The sequence below is a fragment of the Procambarus clarkii genome, chromosome 38 (assembly GCF_040958095.1).
Source record: "Procambarus clarkii isolate CNS0578487 chromosome 38, FALCON_Pclarkii_2.0, whole genome shotgun sequence".
In the NCBI taxonomy this organism is placed as follows: domain Eukaryota; kingdom Metazoa; phylum Arthropoda; class Malacostraca; order Decapoda; family Cambaridae; genus Procambarus; species Procambarus clarkii.
In genome coordinates, this window is record NC_091187.1 from 29,814,518 (window position 1) to 29,829,887 (window position 15,370).

The window sequence follows — 15,370 nt, forward strand, 5'->3', positions numbered from 1 at the left end:
CTGGTGGGTTGAGTGTCTAAAAAGTTATATATATATAGATATATATATATATATATATATATATATATATATATATATATATATATATATATATATATATATATATATATATTGTACCTAGTAGCCAGAATGCAGTACTCGGCCAACTATGCAATGTCCGATTTGCATAATAAGCCAAGTTTTTTCTGATTTTATTTATTTTTCTATTTTTTCTTATAAAATGATAAAGCTATCCGTTTCATTATGTATGTGTTTATTTTGTTTAATTTGAGTTAAAACTAACGCAGATATGTGACCAAACCTAACCTACTCTACCTAACCTAACCTAACCTATATAACCTGGCCTAATTACATGATATAATATTATGTACATGATTAATTACATGATATTAAATAAATATTTCGGAGTCTCTTTTAACTGATTGGGAGAAACACAGCTTTCAAAAATTTGTCTGTCAATTTATATTATATTGTAGTTCTTTGTTGATATAAAACCTTGCCACAATGTATCTTTTCAGCTTGCCTGATATGTTAGATTCAAGACCTGCCCGAAACACTATGCGTGTTAGTGACTTTGCAAGAAAGTACATATACCAATTTTATGTAATCTTACAAACCCATTGTACCTTCTTGTGAATACCTTCTTCTTCTTACTATTATTATTAATATTATCAATATTATTATTATTATTATTATTATTATTATTAGTAGTAGTAGTAGTAGTAATAGTGTTATTATTATTATTATTATTATTATTATTATTTTATCATTTGGAAGGTCATTCCTCAATTTGGGCCCCTTGTTTGGCAATGCATTTCTGCTTTCGTTGAGTTTCTTTGAAAATCAAAGATATATTTGTTTCTCGTGTGGTGACCATGAGTTCTCTTACAGCCTTTTAGGAAATGCTTAAGGTCAGGATTGACATTGCAATTCTGAGTTTTTATAGTTTCTTACCGTGAGCTTCAATCTCACACTGCATCTTGTGCTGCCCACTCCCCCAATTATTAGTACTTAATACATATATCTTCACCAGGGTAATCACCTTTGTCATATTTATATTGTAGTTATATGTTGATATAAAATTTGCTACAATGTACCTTATTGTCTTTCTTGATATGTTTGATACTTGAGTTCTCTCTTGAACACTGTGAGCGATCGGCCAGTTATGTCCCTTATGTGTAGTGGAAGTGTGTTTAGCAGTCTCGGGCCTCTGATGTTAATAGAGTTCTTTCTTAGGGTTCCTATTGCACCTCTTCTCTTCAACGGGGGTATTCTACACATCCTGCCATGCCTTCTGGTCTCATGTGGTGTTATTTCTGTGTGCAGGTTTGGGACCAGCCCCTCTATTATTTTCCAAGTGGAAATTATTATGTATTTCTCCCACCTGCGCTCAAGATAGTACAGATTTAGGCATTTTAGTTGGTCACAATAGTTTAGAGGGTTTTACTGAGTGTATTCTAGCAATAAAGGGTCTCTGCTCGCTCTCCAGGTCAGCAATTTCTCCAGCTTTGAAAGGAGCTGTCATTGTGCAACAATATTCCACTCTAGAGAGTATTAGCGTCTTGAAGAGTATCATCATTAGTATAACATCTCTAGTTTGAAAAGTAATTGTTATTAACCTGTCATTTTTCTTGCAGTTGTGACTGCTACTTTATTATATTCTTCAAGGGTGAGGTCTTCCGACATGAGTACACCCAAATTCTTTACATTGCTTTTTCGTTCAACGTTATGATTTGATACAGTACGTGATTTCTGTTTTAATATTTTAAAATCCTCGTGTCATATGCAAAGGATGATACAGTACAATAGGTTGTGTCCTTGTCTATGTCCGATATGAGGATGAGAAAAAGTACAGGAGCAAGCACAGTACCCTGGGGGACTGAGCTCTTCGCGGTTGATGGTCCAAACTTTATTTTGTTGACTATTACACATTGAGGTCTGTTTGTCAGGAAATTGTAGATCCATCCGCCTATTTTTCCGATAATTGCTTTTGCACGCATTTTGTGTGCAATAACACCATGGTCACATTTGTCGAAGGCTTTAGCGAAATCTGTGTAAATTACATCAGCGTTTTACTTGTCCTTAATGGCATCTAAGCCCATGTCATAGTGGTCCAGCAACTGTGATAGGCAAGAGCGCCCTGTTCTGAAACCATGATGTCCAGGGTTATAGATATGCTGTGATTCCATGTATTTTGTGATTACATTTCTTAGCACTCAAAATTTTTTATGCTGTGTGATGTTAGTGCTATCGGGCTGTAATTTTTTTTGCCTCTGCCTTATTTCCTCCTTTATGGAGTGGTGCTATCTCTACTTTTTTTAGTATGTTAGGGATAAGGCCAGTATCTAGACTTTGCCTCAAAAAAATGTGAAGGGCCTGCAACAGTGGTTTTATACAGTTCTTGATGAATATGGAGTTCCAAGAATCAGGGCCTAGTGCAGAGTGTATAGACATATTATCTATGGCTTCTTCAAAATCCAGTGGGGATAGGGTGACATCTGATATATGATTTGATGTTGGCATCACAACCATGAAAAATTAATTTCGGTTATCAATCTCTAGTGTTTATTGGCTCGCTGAAAACAGTCGTACTGATTCTTCAGTATTTCGCTCATTTCTCTGTTGTCATCTGTAAAAGGTTCATTTCTCTTTTGCAGGGCCCTGATACTAGATGTAGTTTGTTTTATCTTAATTTTACATAAGAGAAAAATATTTCGGATTTCTCGCTATTTCACTGATAGCCTTTTGCTCTCTTTGTCTCTCTTGGATATTGTATTATTCTTGTAGCTTGAGTTTAATCGTTTCTATTTCTCTATCTAACCTTCTTCGTCATTTTTGAGATAGGATGCGACTCTCAAGGTGTTCCACGACTCGTTTTCTACGCCTATAAAGGAAACAACGTTCCCGTATCAATTTGCATCTCTTCCTCTTTTTTCGTAGGGGTATGCGGTTTGAGCATTTTTCTAGAACTACTGAGTTAATTTTTTCCAGACACTGGTTCAGGTTTGCATTTCCTAGCTGTTCTTCCCAGTTTATTTCTTTGAAGTCTTGGTTTATTAGCTCCCAGTTAATCTGTTTATTATTAAAATTGAATTTGCTGAATTCTCCTTCCCTGGGGCTCGGGATTGGTTGTGCAGGTCTACTCCCCATGCTTGTCAGTATTTTATTTTATTTTATTTTATTTATATATATACAAGAAAGTACATTGGGTTTGAGAGAATACATTGGATAGTACAGTATTTACATTCTTGTAAAGCCACTAGTACGCACAGCGTTTCGGGCATGTCCTTAATCTAGCAGATAATTTTAAGTAGGTAATTTCAATCAGAATTGATAAATGAAAGATACATTACAAGAGAAAAATGAGATGAGAGAGATAAGTAAGTATATTAAAGCACATTGTTATATTAAAGCTCTGATTGATTACATTGACAGCTTGATTAGTAATTTAAACAAGATTAATAGACACCATACAGCAGATTGACAGCACATATAAGACAGCAATGATCACAATGGTAAAGATGTTCAGAATGGGTACATGAAGATTGGGAGACTGGGTAGCAAAAGCTACAGATAACAAGATTTATAAACACCATACAACAGAATGGCAGCACTTATAAGAAAACAGCAATGATCACAATGGTAAAGATGTTCAAATTGGGAACATAAAGGTTGGGAGATTGGGTAGCAATAGATACAGTGCAATTTTAAGGCAAAAAGTGAAAAACTATGAAGATGAAATTAGGTACTTTTTAGTATTGATTTTGAATGATGTAAAAGTTGGACAGCTTTTCAATTCAGTAGGGAGTGAGTTCCATAAACTGGGTCCCTTTATTTGCATAGAGTGTTTACACAGATTAAGTTTAACTCTGGGGATATCGAAGAGATATTTATTTCTGGTGTGGTGATAATGGGTCCTATTACATCTGTCCAGGAAGAGTTTCAGACAAGGATTTGCATTTAAGAACAGGGTTTTGTAAATGTAGTTGACACAGGAGAATTTGTGGAGTGAGATTATGTTTAGCATGTTTAGGGAGTTAAACAAGAGGGCTGTGTGTTGTCTGAAAGCAGAATTTGATATTATTCTGATAGCAGATTTTTGCTGGGTGATGATGGACTTGAGGTGGTTTGCAGTGGTTGAACCCCATGCACAGATACCATAGTTGAGATAGGGATAGATTAGTGCATAATATAGAGAGATGAGAGCAGAGTTAGGAACATAATATCTGATTTTGGAGAGTATACCAACTGTTTTAGAGACTTTCTTAGTTATGTGTTGTATGTGGGTACTGAAGTTGAGTCTCTTGTCTAGGAATATGCCAAGAAACTTTCCATCATTTTTATTGCTAATGTTTACATTGTCAATCTGAAGCTGAATTGCATTTGTAGATTTGCTTCCAAATAGGATGTAGTAGGTCTTTTCTATGTTAAGTGTTAGTTTGTTGGTTGACATCCATAAGTGGACTTTTTATAGTTCATTATTAACAACATCATTTAGTGTATGTGGGTTGGGGTTGGAGTAAATGAGGGTAGTATCATCAGCAAACAAAATAGGTTTCAGAATGTTAGAGACATTAGGCAGATCATTAATGTATATAAGAAATAGTTGGGGTCCCAAGATGATGCCCTGTGGCACTCCAACGGTTATTGGTAGAATGGGAGAGATTATATTATTGATGGCTACACATTGGTGTCTATCACTAAGATAGGATTGGATATAGTCCAGTGCATGGCCTCGGATTCCATAATGATGGAGTTTACATAAGAGGTAATCGTGATTAACAGTATCAAAGGCCTTTCTCAGGTCAATGAAGAGTCCAATTGGAAACTCATTTTTGTCAAGGGCTGAGTAAATTATATCAAGGAGACTAATAATTGCATCGTTGGTACTCTTTTGAGAGCGGAAGCCAAACTGACAGGGGCTAAGAATGTCGAATTTTACGAGATAGGAGTAGAGCTGTTTGTAGATAATTTTTTCAAATATTTTTGATAGTATGGGTAGGTTCGATATTGGCCTGTAGTTGTTTATGTCTGACGGATTACCTCCTTTATGAACTGGCGTTACTCTTGCGTTTTTAAGGATATCAGGGAGGGTATGACACTCAAGGGATTTGCTGAACAGCAGAGCTATAGGTGGTGCAAGGGCATGGGTGGCGCTCTTGTATACAATGGATGGGATTTCACTGATGTTCCCAGCTTTGGTTTTTAGTGAGTGTATGATGGACACAACGTCTGACGGGCTGACTTGTGAGAGGAGAAGAGAGTTTGGATAGCTGCCTGAGAGATATGTGTTGATATGTGTCTGAGTCTGTGGGATTTTACTTGCAAGGTTAGCACCAATCGATGAAAAGAAGCTATTAAATTCATTCGCCATTTCTAAGTCAGATGACAGTGTAAGGCCATCCTTAGAGAGTGTTTTCTGGTTGTGGGAGTGTTGTTTAGTTCCCAGGATGTTAGAGATGGTACTCCATGTGCTTTTCATGTTGCCTTTTGCTTCTTTGAATCTAGTCTCATAATATGAAAGTTTTGCTTTTCTTATGATACTGGTAAGCACTGATGAGTACCTTTTAACTACTTCCATTGAAACTAGGCCACTCCTAAATTTCTTTTCGTATTCATGTTTTTTGTTGATTGATTTAATTATGCCACTTGTGAGCCACGGGTTATTTTTTCTTTTATCAGTTACTTGTTTGGTAAGGAGGGGACAGTGAGTGTTGTAGAGGCTTAGAGTTTTGGAGAGAAAGTGGTTAGTTGATGAGTTTATATCCTGTGAATTATTAAATTCAGATTCCCAGTTAATATTGTGAAGTGCATTAGAGAGATTGCCTATTTTTTGCCCGAAACGCATTGCGTAATAGTGGCTTTAGGCATTGTATGTACTAGCTCTATCTATATATCAATCCATTAATGTAACATCACTTGTATGTATATACCTTACCTGAATAAACATCTGAATCTGAATCTGAATCTGAATCTAAAGCTGATTCACTATGTAGCCTGAATGAAAGTTTTTTGGTTTCTGGTGGTGATGTGTCAATGTTTGCTATGAGGAAGATAGGATAGTGGTCAGTTGTTCTGTCATAAATTACCCCAGATGTAAGGGGAGCTGGTATATTAGTCCATAGGTGATCCAGGGTAGTGGCAGATGTTTGAGTGACTCGGGTGGGCTTGGTGATTGTGGGGATTAGCATACAGGAGTGCATGCTGTTACGGAAATAGTCAACTTGAGGGTTGTTTTGAAGACCAAGGTCGATATTGAAATCACCTCCCAGAATGATGTGATTTTTGTTGAGATTGTTATTCATGATAAGATTCCTTACATTGTCAGAGAATAAAGCTATGTTGGTATTAGGAAATCTATAGATGGCACCGATTATCAGGGAGGATTTAAGGGCTTTACTGGAGAACTTGGCAAAGGTATATTCACAATAGTCGTCTCTATCACTAATGACACTATTGCAAATGAAGGTATCTTTGTAATATATTGCTGTACCGCCACCTTTTTTATTAGGCCTGCAGTTATGAATGGCTTTATAACCAGCTAAATTGTAGAGTTGGGTATAGTCATTACTTAGCCAAGTTTCTGTTAAAATGATGAAAGATAATTTAGTACCTAGTGCTGTAAGTAGTGCATTTATATCATCTAAATGTTTACCAAGTGACCTAACATTTTGGTTGTAAACTAATAAGCAGGTGCTGTTTAGGAGTTTGTTTTTTGCAAGATTTGCTGTGTAGTACTTGCAATAGTGATGATCAATGTGCTGATTAGTGTGGATATGGGACAGAAGATTTCGATCAGGATCAATATCAGTAAGCATATAGATAAGAATGTCACGATACAATAAGATAAGCAATTACAGGAACAGATGAAAACTAAATCTGCTGTAAAATAGAAAGTAATTATAGCAAAACACAACAATATAATAATATAACAATACAATAAGAGCTTACAAAGTATTGAGTCTGCTAAAATTAGAGAATAATTATGGCAAAACACAACAATAAATGCAAGTAAACAAAAGAATTGAAACAATTAAAGGTAGAATTAAGGTCACTAGATAGCCATGGAGGATACACAAGTTTGGTGGAGAGAACAAAAAATCAGTACTTTAATTAAGTTGTGATCTGAGTAAGAGGTATGTGTAATCATTATGTTCCTGATCAGTTCATAATTATTATTGAAAATGAGGTCCAGCGTGTTCTTCCTAGTTGGTTCTACTATTTGCTGGTTTATGGCAAACCTGTCGCACATCCGTAGCAGGTCATTTGCATGTGCCTGTTCATTTAGGCTACTTCCTGGTATTTTTTCGGATATTACTGTATTATTCAGGTGCTTCCATTTCAGGTGCCGTAGGTTAAAGTCCCTAAGCAGGATGATGTTTGGGGCTGGATTTGTGAGATTTTCCAAGGAGTGTTCTATTTTCATTAGTTGGTCTTTAAACTGCTGAGGATTTGCCTCCAACGACTTATATACAAGGATAATAACTACATTTAGACTCTCTGTTTTGATTATCAGCACTTCCACCGTATCATTTGAGGTGTTTAGCACAATACAGTACAGATGAGTGTGTCTTTGATGTACAGGCTGACCTCACCCTGTAACCTGTGTTTCCTGTCACATCTGAAAAAGATGTACTCTGATATCCATATTTCACCATTATGGTAGTCCTTAGTGTGGGTTTCCGTTAGGGCTGCAAACACTGCATTTGTCTCATGTAGGAGGTCATCTATAAAATGGACTTTGTTAGATTTGAGTGTGTTTATACATGGACGTTGCCAAATAAAAATGATATTATATAAAACGCTGAACTGTAATGCCAATCCTGACCTCAAAAGCTTCATTGAAGGTTGTAACAGAACCTATAAGCACCACACCAGAAATAAATAGTTTTGATATTCCTAGAGTACGACTTAATCAAACTGGAAATGCTCTACAAATCAAGGGACCCGGAATGTGGAATGACCTTCCCAAACATGTTAAAGACTGTACCTCTCTTAACCAGTTTAAGATAAAAACGAAGCACTACCTAATAAATTCCCTGCAACCTACCTTACCCCTCTATTGTCAACCCATGTCTGTTTTTTTTAAACAACGCTGTTTGTCGACCTAATTGTATTTGTGCTGCTTTTTCAGCCATGTTCCCCCCTTTCTTATTTTTATTTTTATTTGTTCACAACACATTTTATACTTTAAACTCAATAAGTATTAAGTTTTAGTCTTTAATGTTTTTCATGCCCGAAACGCTTTGCGTAATAGTGGCTTTAGGCATTGTATGTACTAGCTCTATCTATAAATCCATCAATTTTGTATCTTACCTTGTATGTATGTACCTTACCTGAATAAAAATTTATTACCTGAACAAAAATGTATTATTTATTATTATTATTATCGTGTTTGTGGAAGTGCTGGATGCTTGATTGGTGTTAATATCTGGGGTTCTGGTAGGGAGGCCACTGTGTTTGTGTCCTCTCTAGCATTTGACGGAGATGGTGGTCGAGTCTGGACATTTTGAGGCGTTCTTCTCCTCTTTCTCTTGCTAAACAATCATCCTGGTTAATAGAGTGGTGGCTGTAATCATAGTGGCGGTCTGCCGGTTTTATTCGCCATGGTACCCCATGATACCTTTTTGTAAATAAAATCATTATTATTATTATTATTGTTATTATTATTATTATTGTTATTATTATTATTATTAATATATCTGTGATTGCCTTGTTATCAATGATTTCAGACCAAATGGTATGACGTACTTTGAGCTCTGTAACTACTTCATACATGCATGGATATTGGAAGATATTTATGTGCTCTACCCAGAGTTAGCCCGTGCAGGCTAATTAGGCCTTGCATTTCATGTTCTCTCCTGATTCCATGTTTGACTAACCATCCCATGAAATGGGAATATTAGATGAAATTATGGTTCGTTATTTATCTACACTCTGTAATTTTTCATATAGAAGGGCAGTAAACTGATGTGTATTCCTAAGTTTGTTAAAAAATAATACAAAAACTAGGATCTAAACAACATTCACATAACCAGATAAAAATCTCTAAGGATGGTTGTGCACCTACAACAGATCTAGAAACGGGAGCTTAATTTAATAGCTTCTTTTCGTCAGTTGGTGCTAATCTTGTCAGAAAAATCCCACAGACTCAGACACATGTTAACATATATCTTTCAGGCAGCTATCCAAACTCTCTTCTCTCTTCACCCGTCAGCTCGACAGACGTTGTGTCCATCATATACTCACTAAAAACCATAGCTGGGAACATTAGTAAAATACCATCTATGGTATACAAGAGTGCCTCCCATGCCCTTGCGCCATCCATAGCTTTTGCTGCTCAACAAATCTTTAGAGTGTCATACTTTCCCTGATATCCTTAAAAAGACAAAAGTAACGCCAGTTCATAAAGGAGGCATTCCGGCAGACAACAACAGTTACAGACCAATATCAAGTCTACCCATATTATCAAAAAATTTTGAAAAAAAATATTTACAAACAGCTCTGCTCCTACCTCGTAAAATTGAACATACAAAGTCCCTGTCAGTTTTGCGTCCGCCCCCAAAAGAGTAAAAGAATATTAGTCTGCTTGACTCAGCCCCCTGACAAAAATGAGTTTCCGATTGGACTCTTCATTGACCTGAGAAAGGCCTTTGATACTGTTAACCCTAACTACCTCTATCTTAAACTCCCCCATTATGGAATTCGAGGCCTTGCCCCTGAACTATATCCGATCCTATATTAGTGACAGCCATCAGTATGTAGCCATCAATGATATAACCTGTCCCACTCTACCAATAATCGTTGGAGTGCCACAGGGCAGCATCCTAGGGCCTCTCCTATTTCTTATATACATCAATGATCTGCCTAGTGTCTCTAACATTCTTACACCTATATTGTTTGCTAACGATACTATCCTTATCTACTCAGACCCCAACCCACACACACACACTAAATAATGTTGTGAATAATGAATTAAAAAAAAGTTCACTTATGAATGCCAACCAACAAACTAACACTAAACATGGAAAATACCTACTACATCTTATTTGGAAGCAAATCAACAAATGCTATTCAGCTTCAAATAGACAATGTTAACATCAGCAACAAAAATGATGGAAAGTTCCTTCTTCTATACTTACACAAGAGACTCAACTTCAGCACCCACATATCCAACACATGACCAAGAAAGTCTCAAAAACGGTTGGTATACTCTCTAAAATCATATATGTTCAAAACTCTACTCTCCTCTCACTATACTATGCGATAGTCTATCCCTATCTTACATATGGTATCTGTGCATGGGGTTCAACCTCTGCAAACTACCTCGAGCCCATCATCACCCACCAAAAATCTGCTATCAGAACAATAACAAACTAGGCTTTCGTAAAACACAAGCCCCCCACCCTGTTTAAATCCCTAAACATGCTAAACATAACCTCACTCCACACATTCTCTTGTGCCAATTACATTTAAAAAAACCTGCTTTAAGTGCAAACCCTGTTCTGAAACTCTTCTTGGACAGATGTAATAGAACACATAATCACCACACCAGAAATAAATATTTCTTTGATATCCGCAGAGTCAAACTTAATCTGCGTAAACACTCTATGAAAATAAAGGGACGTACCTGGTCTATGGAACTCACTCCCTAACAAGCTAAAAAAACTGTCAAACTTTTGCCTTATTAAAAAATAAAACCAAAAAGTACCTTATTTCATCTTCATAGTTCCCTCCAAGTGCTTGAAACTGCACTGTATCTAGTGCTACCCAATTCCCCAAAATATGTACCTATGACATGCAACTTTACCATTGTAATCATTGCTGTTATCTTATATCATGTTGCACACATAGTTTGCTACATTATATCTTGCAATAATCCTCAAATTATGTTAGTATGTACCTCTGGATAACCCTTAAATTTACTCTAATGTACCTACTTTTTTTCTGTCAAATTTCTTATTTAAGGATCTGCCCGAAACGCTGTGCTTGCTAGTGGCATTACAAAAATGTAAAACTTCAAGTCTGTACTCTAATAAACCCAATGTACCTTCTTGTATAAAAATAAATAAATAAATAAATAAATAAATAAATAAATAAATAAATAAATAAATAAATAAATAAATAAATAAATAAATAAATAAATAAATAAAATAATATAAATAAATAAATAAAGACAGTCTCCGTGGTGTAGTGGTAAGACACTCGCCTGCCGTTCCGAGAGCGCTTTGTCATGGGTTCGTATCCTGCCTGGGGAGAATTTACTGGGCGTAAATCCTTAACTGTAGCGTCTGTTTAACTCAACAGTATAATGTGTGCTTGGTTGTAACAACGATTCTTCGCGGCGGGGATCGTATTCCGGGGACTTGCCCGAAACGCTATGCGTACTAGATGGGTATGGGGTGTATAATAAATGAACTAAACTAAAACTAAACTTGTATATATCTCAAAACAAAACAAAAATAATAATGGTTAGTGAACAAATGAAACCTCCGCAATCTGAGCAACCAGCTCAGCTAATGCGCAGAAGTGCATTCATATGGGGGAACTGTTTACTTCTAAAAGTATTTGATCGTGTGCTATTATACTTAAATAAAGCTTACAAGACGCGTTCTTTGAATGAGAAACATAAGAAAAACATGTGTTAAATGTAGGATACCAGGTACAGACAAAAGTAAGAAGTAGGAAAAATAAGATGTGGCAACAGATTGAACATTGGAACGCTTAGGTGAGCGTCGCCACCATTATCATAACACCGGGTAGTGAGTGTCCATTAAGGTGAAATCTTCACACGAACTGCATCTATCATAAAGAAGAAGCACCACCATTGATCGCCAAGTGCTCACATCAAGTCTAACTCTAAGAAGCAACACTCAAGCCATGTCTAACTGTCAACATTGAGCCTCCACCGTAACACGTTACCCAACATCACCACTCGTGCAGTCATCCGGAGTAAACTTTTACACAAACCGCACCTATCATAAAGAAGATGAAAACTCACCAGTGTACAGAGTGTGGAAAGGTATTCAGTCGTCCTGGAAATATGAGGAGGCATATATTAGTGCATTCAGGTGACAAACCTCATGCGTGTCCAGTTTGTGGGAAGAGATTCAGTCAATTTGGAAATATGAAGACTCACATGTCATTGCATTCAGGTGACAAACCTCATGAATGTCCACAGTGTGGTAGGAGATTCAATCATTTTGTAAGTATGGAGACTCACATGTTAGTGCATTCAGGTGTCAAACCTCATGAATGTCAAGAGTGTGGGAAGAGATTCAGTTATCTTGGAAATATGAATAAACACATGTTAGTGCATTCGGACAATAAACTTTATGAGTGTCCAGAGTGTGGGAAGAGCTTCATTCGTCTTGGAGATATGAAAAAACACCTGTTAGTGCATTCAGGTGACAGTCCTCATGAGTGTTCAGAGTGTGGGAAGAGATTCAGTCATCTTGGAAACATGAAGAAACACATGATTGTGCATTCAGGTGACAAACCTCATGAATGTCCAGTGTGTGGGAAGAGATTCCGGTATCTTTTAGAAGCGAAGATTCACAGGTTATTGCATTCAGGTGATAAATCTCATGAATGTCCAGAGTGTGGGAAGAGATTCACGCGTATTGGACATGTGAAGACTCACATGTTAGTGCATTCAGGTGATAAACCTCATGAGTGTCCTGAGTGTGGGAAGAGGTTCAGCGAGCTTGGAAGTATGAAGAGGCACAGAATGGTACATGCAGATGAAAGACCTTTTGAATGTGCAGAGTGTGGCAGAAAATTTAGAGAACGTGGAACTATAATACAGCATATGTTAGTGCATTCAGGAGACAAACCTCACCAGTGTCCAGTGTGTGGGAAAAGATTCAGACATCTTGGGAATGTGAAGTCTCACATGTTAGTGCATTCAGATGACAAACCTCATGAGTGTCCTGAGTGTGGGAAGAGATTCAGGCGTATTGGACATGTGAAGACTCACATGTTAATGCATTCAGGTGACAAACCTCACGAGTGTCCCGAGTGTGGGAAGAGATTCAGAGTTCTTGGTGGTATGAAGACTCACCTTCTAGTGCATTCGGGTGTTAAACCTCATGAGTGTCCAGAGTGTGGGAAGAGATTCAGTGAGCTTGGAAGTATGAAGAGGCACAGGAAGGTGCATTATAATAATTAATAATTCGTTTGGTGGGGGTCACTCAGACACTACATGTTCAGTTTAACCTTATATCAAGATATCCCACAGGGTCGAATTACTTACCCTTCCCAGGATACAACCACAAAATAAGCTGTCTAACTTCTGGGTTCCTATTTACTGCTAGGTGGATAGGTGATAGGAAATTATAATAATAATAATAATAATAATAATAATAATAATAATAATAATAATAATAATAATAATAAAAATTTGTCCAACCATTTCTGTCCTGCTCAGGATTCGAACCCGGAATTCTTGATTGTGAGTTAAGAACAAACCTGACTACATTATTTATAATACGGAACTATGATACAACATGCATGAAATTTTTTGAATGTGCTGAGTGTGGCAGAAAATTTAAAAGATGTTAAACTAAAATACAGTATATATATTTGTGCATTCAGGTAACAAACCTCATCACCATGTCAGTTGGATGTTCTGCAGAGGTAATTATGTTATATTTTGTTTGAGAAGTGCACTTTACCATAAAAGGTAACAATTTAAAGTAAAAAACTTAGGTATTTTATTATTATATTCCTTTATAAATGCTTCTCATACACCAAAGAATAACTATAAGGTAGCTGTCAATGTAGATATTAGATGTTCCTCATAGACCAAGCAAAAACTAGAAAAGCTCTCTGAGTGGAAAACTCAAGATTGTTCATAAGCAAAGAGAGATTTCTTTATTTGAACATAAAAAAAAAAATTAAATGTTTTTTTTCTTAATACTTATTTAAATAATATATAGTGTGCTTTCAATTTTTGTTCTCCTTAGAAATTTATTTAAAATGTAATATAATCTCTAGCTAAATTGTGGACATGATTATTGAGGTATGATTATTAAAGGCATGTATTACAAGCATAAGAGTAGCCTTCATGATTTTGATTTTTTTTTTTTTGAGATATGTACAAGAGTTGTTACATTCTTGTACAGCCACTAGTACTCATAGTGTTTCGGGCAGGTCCCTGGAATACGACCCCCGCGAAGAATCGTTTTTACAAAAAAGTACCCATTTTACTACTGTTGAGTTAAACAGAGACTACAGTTAAGGATTTGCGCCCAGTAAATCCTCCCCGGCCAGGATACGAACCCAGGATAAAGCGCTCGCGGAATGCCAGGCGAGTGTCTTACCACTACACCATGGAGACGAAATCGGATTGGTTGTTTAATTTCTTGTTGTTTTGATGGATGCGAGTTATTATTTACTTAGGCTCTATCATTAATTTATATTTGTTATAGATTGAATAATATTCAAGACTTGGTTTTTATATAAGACCTATTAATTATTTTCTAAAACTTATTTGGCAATTTTCTTTACTTACAAGACCCACTCACTGTGACAATGAATGTTGTACTTAACAAATGTCTATACAACATAACCATCCACTCTATAATTGTTCTTATAATTAGCACTTAATTGAGCTTCATGCCATATTGTTTATTTACCCTCTGACAATGCTTGGGGATTTGTAAAGTCATAACTCCTAGTTATTAGGGTAATTGGGGAAGCAACATACCCTGAATATATGAATGTCAAAAAGCTTTTTGGTATGAGTGATATTCTTGTTTTCCAAGAACACTTGCTTAAATTATATGAATTTGAAATCCTCTCCAAAATTGTTGATGGGTTCTTTTTACACTGTCAGTATTGAAATGTCTGATGACTGGTCAGGTCCTGGATAACCCTATGGAGGTACTGCCATTCTGTGGCATATCAATATGCAGTGTTAATTAAGTTGATGTCAATACTGTATCAGGGTGCACTACATCTGTACTTATCCACTGATGCCTGGAAGTACTTAACCATATTTTTATTTTGAGATATATACAAGAGTTGTTACATTCTTGTACAGCCACTAGTACGCGTAGCATTTCGAGCAGGTCCCTGGAATATGATCCCCTGCTGCGAAGAATCGTTTTTTCATCCAAGTACACATTTTACTGTTGCGTTAAACAGAGGCTACAGTTAAGGAATTGCGCCCAGTAAATCCTCCCCGGCCAGGATACGAACCCATGACATAGTGCTCGCGGAACGCCAGGCGAGTGTCTTACCACTACACCACGCGGATATGTGTGTATTTCTAGTTTCACCAGCAATATCAACTATGCAGATATGAATAGAGATGTACTATCATTAATATTTCAATTGGCTAATCTGTATCATCATGCAAATCTCA